The 10,000-nt window shown below is 59.7% G+C and overlaps 2 non-coding genes and 1 pseudogene across 2 annotated transcripts in view; all 3 read right to left on the reverse strand.

Annotated features, from left to right (window-relative positions):
- The window catches only part of LOC145273186 (large subunit ribosomal RNA), a 5,725-nt gene extending 2,988 nt beyond the window's left edge, over positions 1-2,737 (reverse strand). The window contains exon 1 of the ribosomal RNA XR_013866216.1: positions 1-2,737. This exon is cut by the window's left edge and continues 2,988 nt beyond it. This is a non-coding gene — a ribosomal RNA (large subunit ribosomal RNA).
- Positions 2,738-3,335: 598 nt separating this feature from the next.
- LOC145273338 (5.8S ribosomal RNA) lies at positions 3,336-3,493 on the reverse strand. Its single transcript, XR_013866333.1, has one exon. It is a non-coding gene; the product is annotated as a 5.8S ribosomal RNA (ribosomal RNA).
- Positions 3,494-3,888: 395 nt separating this feature from the next.
- LOC145273411 (small subunit ribosomal RNA) lies at positions 3,889-6,260 on the reverse strand (annotated as a pseudogene).
- Between the last annotated feature and the right edge of the window lie 3,740 nt (positions 6,261-10,000).

A 10,000-nucleotide genomic window follows, 5' to 3' on the forward strand; every position in this document is an offset into this window, starting at 1 on the left:
TGACCCGTGCTCGACCGCCGTTGGCACGGAACCCTTCTCCACTTCGGTCTTCGAAGGTCTCGTTCGAATATTTGCTACTACCACCGAGATCTGCACCCGCGGTCGGCTCCACCCGGGCTCGCGCCCTAGGCTTCCGTGCTCGCCGCGGCGCCCTCCTACTCGTCGCGGCATCGTTTCGGCGCGAAAGTTCATCGCTCCTCGCCGCGACGGTCCGGCATCGGTCCGTCGCTCCAGCGCCATCCATTTTCGGGGCCGGTCGATTCGGCAGGTGAGTTGTTACACACTCCTTAGCGGATTCCGACTTCCGTGGCCACCGTCCTGCTGTCTATATCGACCGACACCCTTTCGGGGATCTCATGGGCGTCGCGTTAGGCACCTTAGCCGGACGTTTGGTTCATCCCACAGCGCCAGTTCTGCTTACCAAAAGTGGCCCACTTGGCACTCGCATTCGAGGTGACCAACCGCCCAGCGAAGCGTGCTGGCGGCGGCGGCCGGATGGGTCGGCTCCGTCGTTCGGGAGAGTCGGCCCGTTCCACCCGTTCCGAGTTCGAGAGTAGGTCGAGGCCGTGAACGGCCCCGGGGCCTCCAATCGTTCGCTTTACCGGATGGAATTGCGACGATCGAGCGCCAGCTATCCTGAGGGAAACTTCGGAGGGAACCAGCTACTAGACGGCTCGATTGGTCTTTCGCCCCTACACCCGGTTCCGACGATCGATTTGCACGTCAGAGGCGCTTCGGACTTCCACCAGAGTTTCCTCTGGCTTCATCGCGACCGGGCGTGGATCGCCATCTTTCGGGTCCCTGGTCGCTCGCTACGCCAGAGTCGGCCGAGTCGTACTCGGAAAAAGGGGAAACCGACCCGGGGGTGATGCGCCCGCGCGCAGCGCCTAAACTCGACGACAAAATAGGACTAGTTCAAGCCGCGGGATCTCACCGATGGGCGGAAGGAGGATATGGAAGCTGGCGCCCGGCAATTCCCCTTTTTGGATGATGCGCCGGTCCCCTCTCGGGGAGGAGGGAAAAACAACCGCACGTCAGCCACGAGCCTTCCCTCTCCTATCTCTCTCGGGAAGAGAGAAAAAAGGAAAAGTTGCGGGCACCGCAGCAGCGACGGCGGAAGGCCGAAAACGCCGCGCCGGCGGGATCGGGCACGGCTCGGAGGCGGGTGAGGCGAGGAGAAGACGACGGCACGAGACCGACGACACCCCCCGACGACCCCCGGACGACTTTGCCACGACACCTCTCCCGATCGACGCCCTCCTACACGCTCTCTCGCTTTCGCTTCGCCTTCGGGGTTAGTCAGAGGTGGCCCCTACGACTCGCGAACGGCCAGGACTCCTCGGTCCGTGTTTCAAGACGGGTCGGGTGGGTTGCCGATGCACGTCGCTGACCCGGGGTGGCGGGCGGCTCGAGTAAAAAAGCGTCGCCGAGCGACCTCTCCGGAAACGGAAACGGGCGCGGGCGGGGTTGCCCCCGACAAGAACCCGAAACGTCGGCGAGGTGCGTGACGGCGAGGCCGCGCCAGTCCTATCCCGCCTCTCATCGCGCACGCGCCCGAGACGGTGGGGCGCCTAGGGAGCGACACACACAAAGTGCGCGTCGCCCGCACGCGACTTCCGGCGGGATCAAAACGGACCGGCTCGCCACGTGTAACGGATCGTGTCAGATTTCCTCCGTTCCCGGCAGAAAGGGGCAGTTACGTTCGCGGGCCCGACGGCCGGTGGCCCCCGACTTCACAAGGTGGGAAGACGGGGGTTTTCAGGGTGATGAAACGCCTGCCGCCTACGGAAAAAAACCCGCGTGTTCGACCTGCACGCCGGGAACGGGTCGCGACGACGGACCGGAGGGGAAGTGCGTCCGGTGCCGGCCGCGCGGAGGTCGCGCCGAAGCGCCCGCGCCATGATTACGCCGAGCGATGATGAAGGGGACGGGTGCAGCGGAGTCGCGCGCGGAGGGAGCAGGAGGAAAGAAGAAGCGGCGGCGACGGATGCGGCGGGTTAGGGCCCGGCGGCAGCAGCGATCGAGAGGACGAGTCCCCTCCGTCGCAGCCAACCGACGCAGCCACCTACCGACGCCGCGGTCGTCACCACGTTTCCCTTCCCGCTATCCACGCGGCCCGTCTCCTTCGTCGGCGACGCGGGCACAAAAGCTGGAACCGCGGGGAACGAGTCCCCCGCGGACACGACGAACGACGACCTGTGCCGCGACGGCCTCTCTTTCAAGAACACACATCGAGTTTGGGCTCGAGCCTAGGCAGCACCGGACTGAGTCCCCCCGCGATCGCGGTGAGCGGTCCCACCCGTTTACCCCTGGGCGGTTTCACGTTCTCTTGAACTCTCTCTCCAAAGTTCTTTTCAACTTTCCCTCACGGTACTTGTCGACTATCGGACTCGTCCCGGTATTTAGCCTTGGATGGAGCTTACCACCCGATTTGGGCTGCGTTCCCAAGCAACCCGACTCTCGGATCGAAGGCCGTCGCTCGCCGTCCGCACCGAATGGGCCTGGCACCCGCCGCGGGCGGCCCCGATCGAGGGAACTCCGAACTATGCGAGACGAAAACGAACGGCTGCCTTCGACCCATGCGCCACACGTCCCGAAGCCTTTTACTTGCGACGGGATTCGGCGTTGGGCTTCTCCCGGTTCACTCGCCGTTACTAAGGGAATCCCGGTTGGTTTCTTTTCCTCCGCTTAGCGATATGCTTAAGTTCAGCGGGTCGTCTCGTCCGAGCCGAGGGCGGCGGTTTTTAGTAGAGTGTGGTGTTTGGAGGAGAGGAATCTCGATCGGTACCCTCCGTGTGACGACGGCTGGCCGATATAGCGCCCGTCCGACCGAAAATGAAGAAGCCAACAATTAAAAAAAAGCGTGGGTCCTCCCCATCCGACGTTGCGTTGCCTACGACGCGGCCACCTTTTTACGGTGCGACGGCCGTGCTCGTCGCGCTGCTCGAGGCGTCGCTGAGAGACACCTTCATGAGGCAGAGAGCGAGACGAGCAGGCGGCGCTTACGTCGGCAGTCGGTTAGGTCGGTGCTTTTTTTTTGTTTTGTTCTCCCTTCGGCTGCTTTCGGACAGACTCCTCCTGCTCCTCCTCCACAGTGTTTCTTCACGCGGTCGAAAAGGGAAAAGACTCCGCGGTCTGCCAGCGGGAGACGAAGGAGGAGGCCGGAGAGGGTTTAAAAAAAAAAAAAGACATTGAAAGGAGTCAATTCTTTTTTTATTTTTCTTCCCCCTCGTCACTCGCTCCTGCGACGTCCCGGTTACCACCGTGCCGAGGACCGGGCGGGCACGGGGACGGCAAGATGTCGTTTCGTTAACGGAGAAAGACATGTAACGTTCCGCCTCTCGACCGGACGTGGCCCCGAGACAAGGGATCTCGGGGCCGCAATGTGCGTTCGAGGTGTCGATGTTCACTGAGTCCTGCAATTCGCATCAGTTCTCGCGGCTGGCCGCGCTCTTCATCGACGGACGAGCCGAGTGATCCCCCGTCCAGGGTTCAGCACTTGGTTTTTTTATATTAGTTTTTGTTTATATAGATTTAGTAGTGTGCGAGGAGGTCTGTGCGAGGAGGCGTGACGGCATTGCAATGTCGCGAGTAGTTTGTTTTTAGCTAGCGGCGGTGGCACAGCGGCTGCAAAAAAACAAAAAAACGATAAAGCGGCGACAAGGCAAAGAAGAAGCGGCCATCACTTGCGGTGGGCGAAAAAACAAACAGGTGGTAAGACGCGGAAGCAAGCAAGAAGAGCTGGGGCTTTAAAAACCTCCGCGTCACCACAAATCTATCTCTCGCTCCGCCTTTTATAGGTTTGTTTGCGCGCATTCGAGGCGTTGACACCGACAGACAGAGGAGGTAGGCCGGAAAACAACAAACCAGTCTCGAACGGGAAAACGGTAATGATCCTTCCGCAGGTTCACCTACGGAAACCTTGTTACGACTTTTACTTCCTCTAAACGATCGGGTTCGGTCGTCTTCTCCAGGCATCGAACGCCGAGGCGTAGATGCACGAGTGTCGTGACGGACACGTCGCGCACTGCCCGGCGGCGTCGTCGGCCAGATCCGAGGACCTCACCGGACCGTTCGATCGGTAGTAGCGACGGGCGGTGTGTACAAAGGGCAGGGACGTGATCGACGCGGGCTGTTGACCCGCGCCTACCGGGAATTCCTCGTTCACGGGGTTGGTTACAGGCCCCGATCCCTATCACGGGAGGTGGTTCAGAGGTTTCCCAACCCTCTCGGGCCGGGGCGAAGTCCCCGCTGATACCTCCAGTGTAGCGCGCGTGCGGCCCCGGACATCTAAGGGCATCACAGACCTGTTATCGCTCCGCCTCGTGTGGCTTTCTGCCACCCGTCCCTCTAAGAAGTGCGTGAGAAAACCGACCCGGACCCGAGCGCCACGGAGGACGCCGAGCCCGCCGTAAAAATCACTGACATCGGCGCACTAGTTAGCAGGCCGGAGTCTCGTTCGTTATCGGAATCAACCAGACGGATCGCTCCACCAACTAAGAACGGCCATGCACCACCACCCACCGAATCGAGAAAGAGCTATCGATCTGTCAATCCTACCGGTGTCCGGACCGGGTGAGTTTTCCCGTGTTGAGTCAAATTAAGCCGCAGGCTCCACTCCTGGTGGTGCCCTTCCGTCAATTCCTTTAAGTTTCAGCTTTGCAACCATACTCCCCCCGGAACCGAACTCTGGTTTCCCGCAGGCTACCCGCCGGGTCATGGAAGCGAACGCCGGCGGATCGCCGGTCGGCATCGTTTACGGTCGGAACTACGACGGTATCTGATCGTCTTCGAACCTCCGACTTTCGCTCTTGATCGAGGAAAACGTGCTTGCCACACGCCATCGCTGCAGTTCGTCTTGCGACGATCCAAGAATTTCACCTCTAACGTCGCAATACGAGTGGCCCCGACCGCTCCCTTCGATCATTGCCTCGCCGTAGACGGAGACCGACAGACGTAGACGAGGCCCTCTTCCATCATTCCATGCTTATCGTATGCAAGCTTGAACAGCCCGCTCTGAGCACTCTAATTTTTTCAAAGTGAACGTACCGGCCGCCGCGGACACTCGGTTAAGAGCACCCTTGGAGGAGAAACCGCCGACCGCAACACGCGCGCAGACAAGACACGAAGCAGGGACTCGGAGCGGACCGGGGGGTTCAAAAAAAAAGAGGAACGCGCGGAAAGGGAGAGGGAGAGAAGCGCGGGGGTCAGAGTGCGGGGATGCGAATGAACACACCCAAACACACACACGTAGCACCCCCCCGTTAGACTACTCCCGGAACCGAACCGACGACCACTTGTTTTTTTTTTTCCCGGATCCCGATCACGACCTCCTCGTCCACCTCGCCGGCAGGACCGCGTGGCGGGTATGCTAGCGGTTGACACCGGCGGAAAGGGCCGGGAATGCGAACGGACGACCAAAGTCAACGACGGACGATGGCGCCGCCGCCCCGGGGCCGCTTGCGCGACCACGAACCCGAGTTCGGACTACGAGCTTTTTAACCGCAACAACTTTAATATACGCTACCGGAGCTGGAATTACCGCGGCTGCTGGCACCAGACTTGCCCTCCGGTTGGTCCTCGTTAACGGATTTGAAGTGTACTCATTCCGATCGCGGGGCCTCGACAGAGTCCCGCGTCGTTATTTTTCGTCACTACCTCCCCGTGCCGGGAGTGGGTAATTTGCGCGCCTGCTGCCTTCCTTGGATGTGGTAGCCGTTTCGCATGCTCCCTCTCCGGAATCGAACCCCGATTCCCCGTTACCCGTAGTAACCACGGTAGGCACTTAACCGACCGTCGACAGTTGATAGGGCGGACCCTCGAGAGACCCGTCGCCGGGCGTGAAAGCTCGTGCGATCGACCAGTGAGTTATCCAGAGTCACCAAAGCGGAGCGCGCCGCCCTATGAGCCCCGCCACCGAACGGACCCGCGAGCGGGAACGCCGACGACGGGAGGACGGAATGACGCGCATCGGTCTCAGTCTAATATGTAGCGCCGCGACCCGGAACGGCCGACGCGGGTGCCAGCGCGCGAGGCGTGGCGACGACGGCGCGCCGACCGATCGCGGCCTGTGTCACATGTATTAGCTCTAGAATTGCCACAGTTATCCATCGCCTCCGAGGAGGAATACGGTCCCGAGGATTAGGTCCGGTTCCTGAGCCATTCGCGGTTTCGCCCGTTCTAATGCGTGGCGTGAACTTACACTTGCATGGCTTAAGCTTTGAGACAAGCATATGACTACTGGCAGGATCAACCAGGTATCGTTGGAATTTGGGACTTTGTTTCGACAGAACGACAGACCGACCGACCGACCGACCGACATAAGACAGACAACTACAACGACGGGCACGTGTTTATTTGTTTTTCGAGGAGGTTCGCCGTCAGTAGAAGCGCGCTGCCCGCGCTGATGGCCTCTTTTTTGTTTCTCCCCTGACTTGGACCGAGACTCAAAGAACGAAAGCGACCAACGTCGACAACAACAACGACAACGGCACCCTTGACAGCGATACATACGACAAACGACAAGCAGCACGACGGCAGTGCACACGGACATCGAGGGTCAAGGTGCAGACTGAACTCGCCGAGGTCGTCGTCATCGTGGTCGCCATCGATTCCGTCTCGTCGTCGTCGTCGTCAACGTCCACGTCACAGCCGGCCGAGAAGAGAGAACAGACGACAGCGTCGACAACAACAACATCGACAACGGCACCCTTGACAGCGATACATACGACAAACGACAAACAGCACGACGGCAGTGCACACGGACATCGGAGGTCAAGGTGCAGACTGGAATCGTCGAGGTCGTCGTCATCGTGGTCGCCATCGATGCCGTCTCGTCGTCGTCGTCGTCGTCTTCGTCGTCGTCGTCGTCATCAACGTACCAACCGACCGAGACGAGAGAGCAAGCAACAACGTCGACAACAACAACGACAACGGCACCCTTGACAGCGATACATACGACAAACGACAAACAGCACGACGGCAGTGCACACGGACATCGGAGGTCAAGGTGCAGACTGAACTCGTCGAGGTCGTCGTCATCGTGGTCGCCATCGATGCCGTCTCGTCGTCGTCGTCGTCTCCGTCGTCGTCGTCGTCGTCGCCAACGTCAACGTCAACATCACAGCCGTCATCGGGGAGGAGCTGGACCAGGGCAGCGGCGGCGTAAATTTTCCCGTCACCTTCGTCGTCGCCTTCGTCGACCGACCGACCGACCGGCGTCGTGTTCGTGCTCGGAAAACCGAGGAGAGACAACGTGCACATGGCGCGTTCTCGCAAGCGGCTCCTCGGTCCGATTTTTTTGGGCGGCTTTTTCGAGCTTTTTTTTTTTTTTCTCACCCTTTCGTCCGTGCGACGGCGAACGTCAGGGGAAAAAAAAAAAAAAAAAAAAAAAAAAACGACAACAACGCGGCGGACCGGGCGAACAACATCGTCGACACACACGACATTGACGACCGGTCCCCCTTTTCACAATCGCATCGAGATAAAAACGAACGAGTCCGATTCGAGCACCGAGTCGCGAGCGGGAGGACTGTCGGTGCAAGTATCGATCACTGACGTGAGCGCTTCGCCGGACAGAGGATGGCTCATCCGGCAGCCGTGCAAATCGACGGTATGGGAAGAACGAACAAGAAGAGCAACGACTTGATCGGCGGCTTGGGAACTGCGGACGGTGAAAACGGGTTAATCGACTGCGACCACGACTGCTCGATCGATCTTCTTTGGCGCTAACAAAGGTGGAGGTGGCGCAAGAAGGGACTAGCGCTATCACCGTCCACGTATCAGAAGATGCGGCGGCAGACGTCGACGCTTATGCGTTGTCGGACGAGAAGTCGCTGCAGCACGTGTACCGCGAGCGGGACGTCCAAGGTTTTGCCAGACGGAAAGAAATCGGGTGTCAGCGAACGTTCACACGGCTGTGAGATCGGACGCTGACAGGAGTAGGAGGCGGCAGGCAGGCGGCGGTTACGGCGGCGGCGCCTGCTGCTGCTCATCCTCCTGTTTGCTGCGGCGACTTCCAGGACGGGAGAGCATCGAACAACGTACGTATGGTTACAAGGGGATCAGGATCTACATAGTGCATCCCCCGCGGCTATTTTTGTTTGTTTGTTCGCTCGTTCGTTAATTCGTTCGTTCGTTCGTTCGTTCGTTCGTTACAATGTACGTTTTTCCGTTCGACGGCGGCAGAGAGCGGCGGCGTTTCTCCCTAATCCGGAGGATTTATCGGTCGCACAGCGATGGGTCGTTCGGCCGATCATCGAAAGATTCGCAGGTAGTGGTTGAATGGCAGAACGGCAGCAACAACAGCGGCGGCTGAGAGCGGCGAACGCTGAGGCGGAAGCAGAAGCTGCAGCAAACGTATCGGCTAAACATGGTGGACATAGATATGGCTGACGACGCGGGTACCACGACGACTATGGAACCAGGAAAAGGAGCCGTTAGTTGTTCCAACATATCGTTCGACACGTCGAGCAGCCCTAGGTCCACGGAGAAGCACACACACGTACCACGTATTATAACCTAACGACGATGAGCGGGCGCACGGTTGGCAGGAACGAAGGCGGCGGATCAAAACAAGTTGGAGCGCGGCGACAGCGATAACGGTGACAGCCCTAGGCGGCGGAGATGCCACTTTCTGACGCCTTTGCGACAAGCCCGTAGAGACGTTCCGGACCACCACGAGGCAAAGAGTCGCTGCTCCGACGAACCGACACACCAAAGTGTGCTTCCTACCGAACATGTTTTATAAAACTTTCAAACTGGAAAACCCCAGAAATGGTGTTGGTATTTGTCCAGACCCACCTCCGACACCTGAAAATGGTGGTCAAAAAAAACGTCGATTATACGAAGCGACATTTCTGGTCGGCGATTTTCCAGTTTTACGCCTACTGCCACATGGGGATGTCGGTAGGCGTCGCAAAGTGCCTTCTCGTAGGCTAGGCACACCAGGACTTTGTCATTTTTTTCCCCCTCGACATTCCTGGTCCGGTCTATTCCGATTTTACACCTACCGCCATGTGGGGGTGGCAGTAGGCGTCGAAAAGTGCCTTCTCGACCGCTAGCGACACCACTACTTGAGGCCTACTGGAGGGCCCGCACACCGACTAGGAAGCCGCGGAGTCGACCCCGGGGGCCTCCGCCTCTCGCCGCCGCTCACTTGGACGCCTTCCGCAACCTGTGGTCCCGCTCCGGGCCGCCGGGAGCCTCGCCGACCTGACCGGTGTCGGTAGGCGTCTGGAAGCGCCCGGCCGACCTGGACGAGGTCCCCCTGGCCCCCGGGGGACACCCCTTAGTTGGATGGGGGTGCTGTCCCGGGCACACATGCAACCCGCGGCCGCCTACCGACAGCCCCCGTCGCTCGATCGCTACTCCTTTCCAACATATGTCGGAGAAGCCGGGCGGTTGTGAAACCCCAGAAATGGTGTTGGTATTCGTCCAGACCCACCTCCGACACCTGAAAATGGTGGTCAAAAAAAACGTCGATTATACGAAGCGACATTTCTGGTCGGCGATTTTCCAGTTTTGCGCCTACCGCCATGTGGGGGTGGCAGTAGGCGTCGAAAAGTGCCTTCTCGACCGCTAGCGACACCACTACTTTATCGAGCTCTGGAGGCCCGCACACCGACTAGGAAGCCGCGGAGTCGACCCCGGGGGCCTCCTGGCGTCGCCGCCGCTCACTTGGACGCCTTCCGCAACCTGTGGTCCCGCTCCGGGCCGCCGGGAGCCTCGCCGACCTGACCGGTGTCGGTAGGCGTCTGGAAGCGCCCGGCCGACCTGGACGAGGTCCCCCTGGCCCCCGGGGGACACCCCTTAGTTGGATGGGGGTGCTGTCCCGGGCACACATGCAACCCGCGGCCGCCTACCGACAGCCCCCGTCGCTCGATCGCTACTCCTTTCCAACATATGTCGGAGAAGCCGGGCGGTTGTGAAACCCCAGAAATGGTGTTGGTATTCGTCCAGACCCACCTCCGACACCTGAAAATGGTGGTCAAAAAAAACG

This window comes from Euprymna scolopes, unplaced genomic scaffold (genome assembly GCF_053919585.1).
Source record: "Euprymna scolopes isolate OS-2025 unplaced genomic scaffold, ASM5391958v1 sca1, whole genome shotgun sequence".
Taxonomy (NCBI): Eukaryota; Metazoa; Mollusca; class Cephalopoda; order Sepiida; family Sepiolidae; genus Euprymna; species Euprymna scolopes.